At 41.3% G+C, this 16,148-nt stretch overlaps 1 long non-coding RNA gene across 1 annotated transcript; it reads left to right on the forward strand.

The window, feature by feature from the left end:
• Nucleotides 1-1,617: 1,617 nt before the first annotated feature.
• LOC128351216 (uncharacterized) lies at nucleotides 1,618-8,049 on the forward strand. Its single transcript, XR_008319647.1, has 3 exons — nucleotides 1,618-2,557; nucleotides 3,398-3,459; nucleotides 6,541-8,049. It is a non-coding gene; the product is annotated as an uncharacterized LOC128351216 (long non-coding RNA).
• Nucleotides 8,050-16,148: the final 8,099 nt, after the last annotated feature.

Genomic DNA, 16,148 nt, shown 5'->3' on the forward strand with positions numbered 1-16,148 from the left:
ATAGACAACCAGCCCACCACCCCAACCATACAGCAATCCAGATGGACATTCCCTCCCTTCTTCCAACCTGGAAAATAGTGGATTACCCAGGAATAACTACAGCCCTGGAAAGATGTGAATAGAAGGAGAAATTCTGTATTCCATATATATATATATATATATATATATATATATATATATATATATATATTAGTTTTAATAATAAATATATATTTAATTCTCTTAGCTGGCATGCATGCCGAGGATTTGGCAGCGGAACTCTCATGAGAATTCCTGCCAATGGGTGAGAGTTCAGGCGGGGGTGGTGGCAGCGGATGGTGGTGGCAGACTGCAAAACGGCCTGAGGCGGAGGCCTTGGCTGGCTGCCAGGAGGCGGTGGCGGGATGGCCTGGCCTGGCCTGGCCTGGCCTGGCCAGCCCAGCCCAGCCCAGGTAAGGGGGAGGCAGCGGCGGCCTGGCTGCCAGGGGTGGGAGGTGGGGGCAGGATGAGAAAGTGGTGGGGAAGCAACGGAGAGACTGGAAAGGGGGTAGGTAGGAAATGGGCAGTGGGGCAAAGCCCTGGCGCCTGTAGCAGCCTGGGGTGGGAGGGAAACTGGTGGTGGGAATTCCCTGTTCACCACCCGGTAGGAGGAATGGCGGGGGGGGCTTTTTGGCCACCCACCACCAGGTAAGGAGGGCCTGTGGCAGCGGTGAGATCTGGCTGAAAACGGTCGCCTGCCACCCAGTGAGGTAAAATGCTCAGAGTGGGCGGGGTGTGGTGGGGCAGGAACGGAAGGAGAGGGAGAGAGGGCAAGAGAGAGTGGGGCAGGATGGGGGGAGGGGAGGGATGGCAAGAGAGTGGGGCAGGAGAGGAGGGAGGGCAGGAGAGAGTGGGGGAGAGGAGGGCAAGAGAGGGATGGGAGGACAAGAGAGAGTGGGGTGGGAGCAGGAGGAAGGGGGCAAGAGAAAGTGAGGCAGGAGGGGAGGGGAGGGGCAAGAGAGTGGAGCAGGAGGGAGGGGGAGTGGGGTAGGAGGGAGGGGGAGGGAGAGTGGGGCAGGAGGGGGAGGAACAGCCAGCCCCAAAGAGTGCATAGATGCTGTTCTGTATATTAGTATGACTATAGTGCAGCCATATTGTCAGTACTCAAAGCCATGTCTGAATGTCACAGGTCCAGCCTGCCAGATCTGTTCCATATGTGCATTATCACCAAGGATTGCCAAAAGAGGGGCAAACTGACAAAAGCTCAGAGTGTGTCAAGCAGGAGATTTCTACCCAGAAGCCCTCACTCACCTCACCATCTTACATGAATCAGAAAGGAGGACACACATATTTTCAACAATACTGTCCATGATTACTGGAAGCTTTACTATCAAGCCCTTGTGGCCTTCAGCCCACATTTACAATGTAACTTGAAAATGTACTTCTTTTAATTAAAATGTACCCTTTTGAAAATGAAAGAATTGGAGAAAAGCAGAGACAATGAGGTCACTTATTGTTTACAAATATTTTGAAGACAGATTTGTAACATTCCTTTTTCCATAACAGATCCAACACATGGTTATAGGTGCTATTTTCATGTTGTTGTTGTTGTTGTTGTTTAAAAAATCCCATCAGAAATCCTTAGATTTTTATGCAGTAGGAGGTTACTGAAGTAATATGTGTTTTTTAACTCAAATGGAAAGGATTTGGGAAATTAGCTTTTCTAATTTCTGATTGAGCTTATCTAGTGAAAATCTGCCATAACCACTAATGCCATTCAAGATGCTCAGCCTTTGAGGTCAGCAAATATACTGGTCAGTACATCCCAGTGAAGAAACATCCTCAGGCAAATCAGAGCCTGAGGAATATAAAAACATCCAGGGTAATAATAATTGACATTATTTGCTTTTCATATGGCTGCCATCATTTGTTAAATATGAATAGCTTGAAAGAGAAAGCTTTCCTACAGCAATCCGTTCCTTTTATCTCTCTGCCCATAAAAATCAAGACACAATTCTTTACTTTTACCATCATCACCTGTTGTCATAGAAACTATTGCAACACATAAGTACTGCAAATGACTGCAACTTCATTGAATGGACAGGGATGGAGATGGGCCCCCGAAGGGGAACACTTTAGTTTAAACAGGTGTGTCTATAATAATGGTGGGCGATAAGAGGAATCATTCAATATCACAACAATGTAGCACGAACAACATCTATTATCATGCTAACAATATCCTAAAAGGGTATTTACTGAACCTTTTGTTTATTTCATGGCATTGTTTTCCACAAGATATGCAAATGTGCCTGAAAACAAGGAGGCTCATTGTCGTGGTATGAATGAAACACTACACCCAAGTTCTGTGAGAATGTTACTATGACTCCTGGGAAAGGAATAGAGAGGGTTTCTATCTAACATTTTCTCTTAGTTTATACAAGAACTGCTTAACGTACTGTGTGTGTACATGAACAAGTTCCCCAAATTATTTCATCATCAAATGCATTTCTTTTTTGTTAGTAATTTTTATAGCACCTGAAAATTGACGGCATTCTCTCCAGCTTATCTGTAGCACAGAGCTGTTCCCCAGAATCAGAAGGTCAGTTACAATACAAGTTATCATTTTTGTTCTTCACTCAAGCTGCAAAATGCCAGAAGAGCTTTGATTTGAAGCCTGGAGAAAACAGTTATTCCTGCATCATCTCAGTGGAATGCAAAAGCTCAGACAGGTCCTTAGGATGTGTAAATGTCACCGAGATTCAGTTTTGCAGAGAAGCCATTGACACTCGAGTGACAGCAGGCAGCATTTTGCTTCTGGTTCAGTACAAATTACAGACAACTTGACATTAGAGACCTCAGAATGCGAAGGCAGACTGAAACCCTACATGATCAACTGACTTTTTCATATTTACAAAACCGTAGCTTTCATTTAGAACTCTTAAGGGACAGATGGATAAAAGCGGGGGGGGGGGGGGGACAGGGGGAGGAAGGAAAGTTTCTAATTTGTGTTATTTCCTGAACTATACTTAAAAACCTGAAATGAGCAATGATTTTCCCTGCAAGATATTAAACATAAATGCTACTGGCATATTCTTAGGGGGGTGGTTTTAGTGTGCAGTCTTTAGTCTCTAAACCCTTGCTGCATAAAGCATAATAGAAGCCAAACCATTGAAACAAGAAAAGATCTTAGCGGTGTTTCTGGCCGCTATTCATGTTGTTTACTGCAGATAAATTCCTACATTCATTATGCACATTTCTGTAGTGGCTTCACTCTCTTCCTCTTGTCTTCCTTTCACATGTAATAGGTAATTTGGGTCTCCATTGTACCAAAAGGTCTGCCAGCTTCATTCTTGAATATGTTTACTGAAAGTAAGGCGGGCAATAATAAACAGCTCTCTCTCTCTCTCTCTCTCTCTCTCTCTCTCATATGCCACTCTAGGCCAGAAGTGAACACAACACCTTTGGCTCAGCTGAGCTAAATAAGCATGATAGCAAGTCAAGGTATGTGTTGTGCTACTATCCTGTCATGCCTTGGGCAGGTTGTTAAAGTTGAAGACAAGGGACACAGCTACCTGGGAAGTGGTGATAAATTCCAACACGACATACACCCTGCTGCTTATAGGAATATTTTAGCACCATTCCACCAATAGGAATGTACAAAACAAATAGGTATTAGGTATGACTAAAGTAATTATAATGTGTACCAGTGGGCATGTCTTCACCTGAAAGCAAACACATCAAATTTTTTGCATCCTGTTTTAGCCTTTTTAAATTGGGTCTAACTTGTTTTAATTGGACAGGTTCCCATTAAATTAAGAATGAAGACCCATGTTCCAAAGTCCAGTAGGTGTTTTGAATGTACATTCTCTACCCTGCAAACAAAGATCTTGGGAGGCAGTGAAGGTGTGCTCTGACTGTTACCCACATTTGTGAAAGTATGTCTGTTTTCACCTTGCCTTTCTTTTTCTTCTTTGGCATTGACTCTCACAGCATCTATATCAGCATTCCTCCCCACATACTCCCCCCAAAATGTGTTTTTGTCCATTCTTTTAATATAGAAATAGTAAGACTGATCTTGCGATCTGAAAAACAACAAGAAGGCGTAATAGTTTTTAAATCCCAAAATATGCACCAGGGCACTTTCCAGATTACACGCTACAACAGTGGTAGTTTACTTCTGCTTGGCAGGATTGTATTGAAACCATAAATAAAGGGTGTTGCACAAAGCCACCAGCAGGGGGAGCAGTCTTTACTAGCTTGCGCAAACCTCCTACAATGGGAAAATACAATTTTTTTTCAGTGTTGTAGCACTGTAATGAAAAGATAAAACCCAAAAGGAGGCATCAGAAATATGAACAGCCCCTTGCTGACAGTGCAGGGACTTTAAATACAGACAGTACAGTAGCACACTTAACGGACACATAGTGACACTGTAGTAGCAATCTGGAAAGCACCCAGATGTACTGTAGTTTGCTTAGAAACTGAACAAGTTGCCTTGGGGGTGGGGGGGAGACACACACAGCAATTTGCCTGTACTTGTTATTAGGGATGTGCATAAAACCGGTTTGCCCGGTTCGGTTCGGGTCCGAACTGGGAGGGGGTGGTTCGGTTTTGGTTTTGTCCGAACCACCCCCTGGTTCAGTTCGGATCTCAAAAAGTAGCTAGGATAGTAGCTGGCACCCAGGGGTACCTATCACCCAAACCCCAAAGCAATCAGACACTCGTACGATTTTTTATGAATTTTTGAAAATTATTTTTATTTTTTTCTCATAGGATATAATGGGATTCGAACCAGACCATTATTCCTTATTGTGTAGCACCCATGGGTGCCAACAACCATGCAAACCCTGAAGCACTATGATAGCATATTAGAGTGGATTCATGGTGTCTCATTGAAAATCTCATTTGCTATCATAGAATCCACACTCAATACCTCAGAAACAAGAGAACCCTGTACCCCATGGGTTAGAAACCCATGGGGGTGGTTGGCACCCTATGTGCACTGCACCACCACTCGCTCTGGGCCACCCCAGCACCCCCCATGTAAACTTATGGGGCTGCTGACACCTCAATGCTTCTCTATGGGGAAAAACCTTAAAGACGCGTAAACTTCAACAATTAACCAAAAATCAGCCCTCTGCCCAAATCCTTTGAAAAAATTCAGGTAGCTTCCCTGCCCATAACCGGCACTACCACCAACCCCACACCGCTCTAGGCCACCCCTTTCTCCCCGACGTGAAGCGATACACCCTTCATTATATCTAATGGGGGGAAACCTTAAAGACACGTAAACTTCAACAATTAACCAAAAATCACCCCTTTGCCCAATTCCTTTCAAATAATTCAGGTAGCTTCCTTGCCCACCCTAGGAACTACCAGCCACCACACTGCACTCTACAACACCCCTTTCCCCCCGACGTGAAGCTATACATTTGCTGCTATCCTCATTATTCTCTATGAAGAATTCAAAAATACTTTAACAATTCACCAATAATCAGAGGAGTGTCCAATTGCCTTGGGATTTTTTGGGTGGTAGGCAACCCTGCCTGTCTACCACCCACCCTGATTTTGTGCCCCTAGGTTCTCCACAATAGGGGATATGGACTGGTTCAGGTCCCATTATACTCAATGAGAAAAATAATTAAAAATATTTCAAATATTCATAAAAAATCATAGGGGTGTCTGATTGCTTCAGGGTTTGCATGGTTGTTGGCGCCCATGGGTGCTACACAATAGGTAATAATGTCCTGGTTCGAGTCCCATTATATCCTATGAGAAAAAAATAAAAATAATTTTCAAAAATTCATAAAAAATCGTACGAGTGTCCGATTGCTTTGGGGTTTGGATGACAGGTCCCCCTGGGTGTCAGCTACCATACTACCAATTTTCAGGTGTCTGAACTGGTCCAAACCGGTCCGAACCGGTCCGAAACGAACCACCCCCGGTTCAGTTCGAATCCGAACCGAACTGGGGGGGTTCGGTTCGGATTGAACCGCCGAACCGGAATCGGTTTGGATCCGAACCGGTTAGGATCTGAACCGGTTCGCACATCCCTACTTGTTATTGCCCGTCTAGGCCAGTGTTTGCAGCTGCAATAGCTTCTTGAGGTAGCTTAACAGAATCTAGCATTTTCATACAACTTTAGTTTACCAGATAAAGCTAGCTAATTAAGATTTCGGGAAATATATCCCAAAGGGGGGGGGAGAAGTATAACTGGGCTCCTCCCTGAAATACAGTATATCTTTCAAAAGATATGCCCTCCAAATTCTGCTTGACTTTATGCCCATTGCTTGAGATCTACAAGATAATTCTTGTAATTCCGCCCTGAGCCATTTTGGAAGGGCGGTATATAAATCGAATAAATAAATAAATAATAAATAATAATTCATGGATATGAGAACCTTCATCAATCGATGGTGGTATAAGCTTTTCTGGCTGCTTATTTCAGTTATTCTATGTTGCCATGTTGTTTTTCCATTGTCTCATAGGGTTGAGTGGGAATGCAATCATATTTGCTTATAAACGACAGTGATCTCAGTCTCAATCTCTCTCTCTCTCTCTCTCTCTCTCTCTCTCATCTAGATAGATATCGTATTTACCCGAATCAAAGGTTACTCTGAATTTAGGAGGACTCCCTTTTACAGTAGAAATTTATTTATTTTTCTGAATGAATGAAAGAATCGTAGAGCTTAAATACAGTACAGTCATCCCTTGCCTACTGCTAAGGTTCCATTCTGGCAAAACCTCACTGTTGGCAAATTCGCAGTTGGTGAGGCATTAAAGTCTATGGAAAACAGGGGGTTAGGAGAACCATGACCACAAAAAGACCTAAAAATAAAGGCGGGAAATACCATTTTTTTCTTTCTAAAAACCACAACAAAACAAATCCTGAAATATCGCCAAGAGTCACAAGAAGAATGAGCAGACCAAACCTTTGAACATTTTTGAGCTCCCTAAAAAACTCAAAGGCATTTTAAAATGACAAGGCACAGCAAGTTCAGCAAGGGTTAGCAAGGGTCACCAAGAGGAATGAGCAAATCTAACCTCTGAAGCCCCCGAAATCACTGAAACCCCTCCAAAATCACTAAAAAAACCTCACCAAACACGGATACTCAGGTCACGGTTGGCAAGATCTGTCACACTTTCCCATTCACATATACTCAAAACTGCGGTTGGTAAAACCGTGGTTGGCAAGGGATGACTGTATACCTGATTGCTGCAGGTACTCTCCCTTCCCTGCCACATATCTGTCACAGTTGGAAACCCCTAGCCACAGAAGAATCTTTACCCTCGCCCATGTCCTGTTCTTCCCTTCACTGTACTGGAAGGCAAATACAGAAAGATCCCAATGGCAGAAAGACTTTGCCCCTGTGACTCTGGGGAGGTAGAAACCACAGAACATGTACTTCTCCTTTGCCCCTTTAATAGAGATGTTCGGGCCAAGTTTATTCACTGCTGCTTTGCAAGTATCCCAACCACCTGAACCCTGTCTACACCTGAATGCTACTTTCTGATGAAGTTCTGGTCTTCACGTTTAACACCGCCAAGTTCTGTGTGGCAACATGTAAGATCCGCCGGACTATGATGGCCAGGACCTCGCACCAATTCTGAAGAGATTTGATCTGTTGTTGATACAATCCGCTAGTGCTCCTTTCTTATACATTTTGCTTTAGTCATGTTAGTACATTAGGATTTTAGTAATTTCATAGTTTTTGAAGGTAGCAGTTTTTGAGTATTATACAATAGATTTTAATATTAGAGTGATAATATAGTGTTATGGTTCCTTATGTAGTGATTTATACTGATTTTAGAGTATTGAATTAGCTTTTTAGTAGTAGTTTTATAGTCATCTCTACAACTTTAGAGCAACAGTTTTTAGTATTTATAGTCTACAATAAATAATAATACTAATTAAATAATAATAATTTATAACTTTGAATAGTTTCAGTAATTTTATCATTAATTATATTATAGTTTACAGTAATTATAGTCTATAATAATTGTAATGCAATTCTAATGTTGATTTTAATTTTGACCATGCCATTTTATAATTACTTTTTAGTGTTGCTCCACTAAAGTCCACTTTAGTGTTGCTCCACTAGTGTTGCTCCACTATGCTGGTCTCGGACCATAATAAAGTTAATTTGATTTTATTTGATTTTATTTGATTTGATTTGTATACCTCATTTTACTCAAAAGAAACAGGACTCTGAATTTGAGATGACCTCTGAATTTCTAATATCGAAAAACTTTGGAAAAACCTAGTCTTGGATTAAGGTAAATACAGAAGGTAGGTAGGTAGGCAGACAGGCTGGTCGGTCGGTCAGTAGGTTAGTCAATAGGTAGGTCGGTAGATAGATAGATAGATAGATAGATAGATAGATAGATAGATAGATAGGCATGTAATGGAACCTAAGCTATTGAAAGTATGCCTTTTGGAGAACATAAAGTGAAGTGCTCAATTAACAGGGACCGCATTCTTTCCAACTGATTCAGCCGCAGAGATTGTGCTTCAAAATAAAGGATCTTCCTCTGCTTCAAAAGTGGAGCTTGTGAACAACCTATAATAATATCTGTGTTTGACTTCCAAAACTTACTTAACAAGCTTATATCAATCTCAATGAATTCAATAAGGTGTAAACGCTTGAAAGGAGGTTCAGGATTGTCACCCACTATACGTGATAACAACTGTATAATATTACAAGGTACCAAACAGTCAATCATTGCTTCTGTTGACTTGAATTAAAAATGGAGACTTAGTGCTTCTTATAAACATAACCCATTGTATGTAGTAAAACACAAAACATGAATAAGAGTTCATCCTGTGCTTTGGAAGGCAGTCACAAAGGCAGACAGTGTGCATTTTATAAGGCAGGAAGAAAAAAGGATAAAGGAACAGTTCAACTGACCTAAGCACCTGTGAGGAAAAAATGGGGAGAGGAAACAAGAACACACAGAGGTACTTGCCCAGAACACTATGGAATACTTTCCCCCCATTATCTGGAATTATCTCCTGCTCAAAATAGTCTCAGATGATGAAACCTATTTTGTGCCTGAGGTTTCATATGAAGGTACAGTAGCTATCAAAACCCAAATTTCATGGCAAAGGTTCTAGTGGGATATTAGAATGAGGATAAAAACAATAACCTGAGATGCTGTTGCCCCTTGGGGTGGGGTTCTCTCACATTTTTTTCTCCATGAGCCACCTAAAGGCCTCTGTGTGCATATGCACATGAACACACAAACAAACACACTTTATTCACGTTCATTCATGTACCAATGAATGGAGAGGCTGATCAGCAACATTCCTGATCTCCAAGTGTCCAAGCCCCAGTTTGAGCATACAAGACATCCAGATGTACCTGGGTAGTTACTGTGCAGACAAAAAGGTTGGATGTGTGCCCAGGGATGATGTTAGTGGACCTGATCCCAACCAATCCTCTCCACATTCATTTGTGTGCAAATGAATGTGTAGAAACGGCTCTACACACACACACACTTTCCAGTGCCTCATGAATCTTTACCTCTCTGCCATTTTACTCCCAACATTTTCCAACTGTGCAATAATACAAAATGTTGCTATTTCAGTAGGTTAAAAAATTAGGTATACACATTCTGATCCACCCAGTCACAGAATCTCCATTTTCTGATTGAATAATGTTAACTTTTTTTAAAACACTGAGACCAGCCCTCCCTGATCATGATCTGTTTTGTGTCGCTACAATGTATTCCAGTAACGAAAAGCTGAGCCATCTCATGGCATCCTGTTAACGGGGAGTGTTGGGTAGAGCGGCCAATCAGAAAGGAAGGTTTAAAATGGCTAATTAATTCAACTGTCATGAAATTAAACTATCATATACGTTGAAATGCGCCTCTTTTTTTCAGGTGCAGTTATATTTCAAGAGACCTTGTGCCTGCTTAGCTGTGATCCCTTTTGGAAATAATTGGTGCAGTTTGATTGATAATGTGTATTCCTCTTTAAAAGAAAACACGCTATTTTTCATAATCAGAGGCTGAATGCGTAATGAGCGTTCTGGCACTGCCTTTAGCATCAGGTCTGTCAAACTGCACTGTTATTTCCATATTGATGCAAACGAAGATATTACACTCCCTCATTACATTGACATGGTGTATCTTTTCAACAGTCAGCTCCCAATCATATGTTCCTTGCAAACAAAATTACCTTCATCTTCTCTTTTTGCTGTGAAAGGAACTCGGCACAGAAATGTGCCCTAACAAGCTAATCAACTAATTTTTAGGAAATGTTTGAACCATTTAGCATTCTCAAGGAAAACAAGGAAGGAAAAGTTGCTAATGGAGCGGCTGGCGTAAACAGAAATAAATAGACAACTGCTTGACTGAATATTAGCATACTTGAGTTTTATCGGAGTTACAGTAGAATTCATTTTGCCACTAAAAAGGCGGGAGGAGACACCTATTTGTTTCCATAAGCCAAACAACATCATTTAAACACACTTGAGCAGATAACCTTGGCTAGGAAGGGAAAAGAAAAAGAGGAAGCCATGCTTTTACAAACCCTATGTCTTGTGCTAGAAATCCATTTCTATGGAACCAGCAAATAAAATCTCCAAATCAGGGTTTGAGCTGATGTGCAGTGGAGTAGGGTTGTATTCTTGGTCATGGCCATTCATTCAGCAGGCTGGCAGACAACTGAAATATCTTAGAGTTACAAATGCCTCTGACCGCTTTAGCGATGCAACTCCACAAAGGAGTTCAGAAGTACATTGACAGGCTGTGATTTAACACAGTGAGGATGGGGAGAGATACAAGGAGGACTGAGAAGATGAACAATCGTAAGCAAGAGTATTTGATGAAGTTCACCTCCAGCAGGCTGAGCTTGTTTTTCCACATAGTGCACTGGAGGCAAACAGGACTCACTGCCACCAGAGGTAGTTAGGACCAGCCATGTAACTGAATTCAAGGGAAATGGGGAAAATTCACTGGAAGACATAAATACTAGCAACTGTTAGCCAAGGTGGACCTCCTGTGAGGCAAGGCAAGGTAGTCAACTCAGGCAGCAGATTGAGGCACATGTGAAGAAGCAATATGCCATTCTGCCCCTGCTTTTAAAGGGGGGGGGGGAAAGGGAGCTAGGTATACGTGAGCATTTGGTGCCCTGCCTCAGGGGCTCAGAGGTCTTGAGCCACCCCTGACCATTAGCTAAGGTAGTGCGCCTAAGTCATCATTTGTCTTTAAAATGCTAGAGCAGGACTGCACAATTACGGCCCTCAAGCTAGTTTGGGGCCACAGCTCCCATGATCCCCAGCCACAATGGCTAATAGTCAGGAGTGATAGGAATTAGTTGTAATCCAACATCTGCAGAAGGGCTGGAGTTGTGGAGCCCTTGTTGCGGTCCAGGCCTGATTTATATACTAAATATGCTTATTAGCTAGCATACAAAATTAGGCCTGTCTCATAGTGTCACCAAGTGAACAAGTTCTTTTATATAGTGACCATGTAGGATCTGGGCGCAAGGAAGAAAGGAGATCAAACCAATCCTAAAAGGATTCAATGGGCTTTATTGAGTATAAAAGAATAACAACATCAATCTAGCAGAGCAGAAAGCAAAACACTCTATCAATATTACTAACAGTATTTAAACAGAACATCCTAGTCAGCACCAATGTTCAACCCGTGTTCCTAACTAACATGTGTGTGTGTATTAAATCTTCCTAAAGCCTAATATAATTCAGATATAGACAGAAAAAGGGGGGGGTAAGGAAGGCTGAGGACTGGCATGGTTTGGGGAGATCAGGAATTAGTAGAGGGACGAAGGGAAGGGAGAAGAAGGGGAAGGGATGAAGGGATTCAAGGCTTGTAGCGGCAGCATATTACCAGGATCAGAGGCTTTGAGAGCGGTGGATCTTTCAGCTGAAGGAGCGAGGCTTCTGGCTGGAGACAGGAGCTTTTGGATCAAGCATGCAGTTTGCTCAGAGCACTGCTGAGAGTCAGAGCACCATGGCTGGGGAAGCCTTGACTTCTACTGCCTCACTGCGCAGTAGAAGTCACAGACAGTTCCTGTCCATGAACAGAGTTCCTGCTTGTTGCCCCGCGGCTTGGCAGCAGACTCTGGGATTGCTCGTGAGCAGATCTTGCATGTAGGCACAAGATTGCTAACTCTCTGTCCAGTAGCCTCATTCTTTATAGTTGTATTTTCCTTTGATCTCTCATAGAGTCTATTCAAATCTCATCTTTTCCTGGGTCCCCAAAAAGGGATGACAATGCTGTTACCTTCTGGACAATGTCTTTTAATTATTCAGGATATTGGCCAGTCCAGAGAGATCTGAATCTCATCTTCTGTTAACTGTGCACTTAGAAGGGGGGGACATTGCCCAAAGCAAATCTGCATCACTGAGCTGCAAATGGTCATCTTCTCAGATTTGCCAGCCTGACCCCCAAAAGGTGTTAAAGTGTTAGTAAGGTATGAATTAAAGTCTATAGGTGTTTTCTTTGTATGCATCTACCTATGTTAAATTTCTATAGAGAGCAATTGAGTTAATCATTGACAAGGATTAACGCTGACTTCTTGCAACAGGAGAGGGGAGATCAGCCTCTGGCCTCTTCCTCAGACATTATCTGGTAGTGAGTCACATATTAGCATTTGGATTGTTCGGGCCTGGCTTTTGTGCTTCCTTGAGTACCCATTTCACAATACAATGCTGGATTGCCTCTTCCCTCACAGACCAGTTGAGATCTGGGGTGTAAATTCACCCTGAGCCTAGGCATTAATTGAACTCTTAATATAAAATGAAATCAGACACAGGCCTGAATTCCCTATACTTCTGGGTTGGTACCTCTGAGTCTAATATGTTGTGGTGCCCATAACACCCTGTTCTAGAACACAGACATGAAAAACATGGAGTAGATTGTTATCTTTTGCTAATATACAAGCACCTACAAGTGAATACTGCTAGACATAGGAGTAACTAGTCCATTTACTCGCCGCCATTGTAAGCATAATGTTCTTCTCTTCTAGGAACATGAGATGTGGTTCCTTTAGTAATTTCGGTCTTCCACAATGCAGTGAAGAAGATATTTATAAATGTTTTGAAAGTCCTCAGACACTACAGTAACAAGGAATGACATCTATTTGTGCAGAACAAAATCCATTCTGCATTATCCTTCATTTTACAGTAAAGAACGAGCCAAAAGATATAATGTTGTTGGTGGGTTTTAATATACCAAGAATAAAAGAAACATAACATAAATAAAGAGGCACCTTTTATTGGGCACATCTCTAATGCAGAGTCTGTAACTTTGGAGTTTCATGGTGCTCCAATAAAAAGTATTATTTTATATGTTTGTTTGTTTGTTTATTGTTAAATTTATATACAGCCTTTCATTAAAACAATCCCAAGGTGGTTTACAGCAAAATATAAAAACAAGATTTTAAAAATGACAGTTAAAATATTAAGCTAAAAATATAAGACAAATCTGATTTAAAAATTTAAAACACAGGCATAAAAACAATACAAAATACAAAGTACAAAGAGCAGCAGCGGAGACAATCATATAAAAGCCTGAGTAAAGAGCCAAGATTTAGCATGCTATCTAAAACATTAAACAGCTAGATTTATGACACATCTCAACATCATGATAATGTATATACATGGGTAGTCTTGGAATGCAATATTTGGATATGTTTCTTGATCCGGATGTATTTACCCTGTTACAAAACTCTTATTAACCTGACAGAATGCATCTTATAGATTGTGGATGCGTACATATGGGTGGTGGTGTATTCACATACTCATTCATCACATGTCAAGTAAGTGTCAGCTGTCAACCTTTTTTTTTTTTTTGTTCTTAATAAATGTATTTATTTCATTTATTTGATTTATATACTGCCTGACTCCAAAGACTCTAGGCAGTTCACAAATACTTTTTTAAAAATAAATCCTTTTTTAAAAAAATCCAGTTTCATAAAACATAATGGCTGACATCTGGACTAACAAAGCGATGACACAGCAAGAGCCACAGCAATGTTCACTGATCTTTCCTGCTTCCAGAAGTGCTCTCTTCCAGACGTGCTCTAAAATCCCTAAGAGTCATGCCGCCTTCAAGGACATATTTTTTGGCACAGAGCATCTCCAAAGATAAGAAGGATGAGTGAAAATTGCTCCCTCTCCCACTCCCATCCATAGGCTGTGATAGTGGGGAAGCCTCTGATTGAGCTAAGTGCCGCCTCCCACTGTTTCCTCACTTCATTAATCAGGATGTCAGCCAATGGCTTTAGTCCCAGTAGTTAATCATCACTTTATCCCACTGGAAGCAACTGACCAGACCTAAGTTAGTTGCAACTAGCTTGTTCCATTTGTTTCAGTAGAACGGAAATCATTTTTAGGACTGCATCATGGTTATCTTTAAATATGACAAAGAAGGCTGGGGCCTTTCAAGTCTAGTTTTTCTACTTTGGGTTACTCTTCTTCCATTAAAATGGATAAATATCTCAGTTCAGTCAAACAGAGAATCTTTTTGGTTGATTGATTTAGCATATCTGTATACTGCCCCCAAACTCATGTCTCTTGGCATTTTACTAAAAACATAGCATAAAAATGTAAAACAATTAAAACATCAAAACAGCTTTAAAAAACAAGTTCACAATTTGCAAATCTAATTAAAAGCTTGCATAAATAAATGTGTCTTAAGAGTCTTTTTAAAAGCTATCAGAGATGGAGAGACGTTTATTTTGGTTTAGATAAAACAAACTTCCCAATCCCCACCCACCCCCCAACCAGGTTTATTCACATGTATTATCATTATCCTTGATTATGTTTACATACTATAATTTTATTGCAATAAAAGAAGAAAATTGAACAGGAGGAGGAGGAAGAGGATGTTGTGACATGTGATCATGCAAGAGTCAGCAGTACTGGTACTGCCCTCTTGAACAGCATCATTGCCAGGTGATTTCAGGCCCTGAAATGGTGTGGGTGGGTGAAATGGTGTGGGTGGGTGGGTGGGTGGGTGATTCTGTACTGCCCGCATTATGCTGGTTAGGGTTAGGACAGAGGTATGCAATCCCAAATATCATTAGTTATATAATTCAAATTATCTCTAACAGGACATACTTCAAGTACATCTATCTATCTATCTATCTATCTATCTATCTATCTATCTATCTATCTATCTATCTACCTCGCCTCATACAAAAAAGTCCTTGGGAGGTTCGCAATATAATACCATTAAAACATTAACTTAATTAAAACAATTTAAAATACAATAAAACTATAGATTTTAATTGATGGTTTAACTGACTTGTAGACTGCAGTCTCTAATGGACAGCATTAATTTATCTATCCAACAGATCCCAATTAATGCATGGAGAAATGAACTGATATAATCCAAGCACAGATAAGCACCACTCATCGATCTCAATAGAAGAGAATTAAGGATGTGCTTAACTCACCCACTGAAATGGGCATTAAAAGTGTTTAACTTTGGATCTTGTCCTAGGCTAGCAATTTATGTTTAGAGCTTAGGATCCCACAGTGCTCATCTATACTTTTCCTATAGTTGCAAAATCCTTAGTAGTTTGGCACCACTCATACCACCAAGTCTCAGCCATTGGTCAACAATATTTTAAAGCTATGTGTGCATCAATTTGCCCTCTAGGGCTGAGTCCCAATCTGTCTCAAAGTTGGTACAGGTCTCCATGGCCCTTGAAACGATGAGACTCTACATGGTCACTCTGATTGCCAGTGCCTGAGGTCAACCCGGGGCATCAGCCTGTCCTTAGGCAGAAGACGCAGAAGTCAGATTCAGAAGAAGCAGTGGCCTGTCTGGTGCAGTTGTGAGTTTTGAGTGTATAATGTTTTGAGTGTATAATGTGACTGACTCAGACATAGTACTGATATGTGCAGAAGACATCCTGCCACTTTCAATAAAGATACAAAATATAAAGCCAAAAAGCTGAATTCTCAGACCTTTCTCAATGACAAGCTTCCAGGTTTGCCTCCACAGTGATTTTTACATGGAAAATTAAGTATGTAGATGAATGTAGCCGAGCAGGTCTGGCCCAAGCACTCCCTACATGGCACCGGAGTTGGCATGGCAACCACCACCATCACCAATAATGCACAGAACAGGCCACTCACTGCTCTTTCATCTGCCTGGGTGCCTGGCGGTATATGGAGCACACTGCTCGCCACTGTACCCCCCACAACTCC

Source organism: Hemicordylus capensis, chromosome 3 (assembly GCF_027244095.1).
Source record: "Hemicordylus capensis ecotype Gifberg chromosome 3, rHemCap1.1.pri, whole genome shotgun sequence".
Lineage (NCBI taxonomy): Eukaryota > Metazoa > Chordata > Lepidosauria > Squamata > Cordylidae > Hemicordylus > Hemicordylus capensis.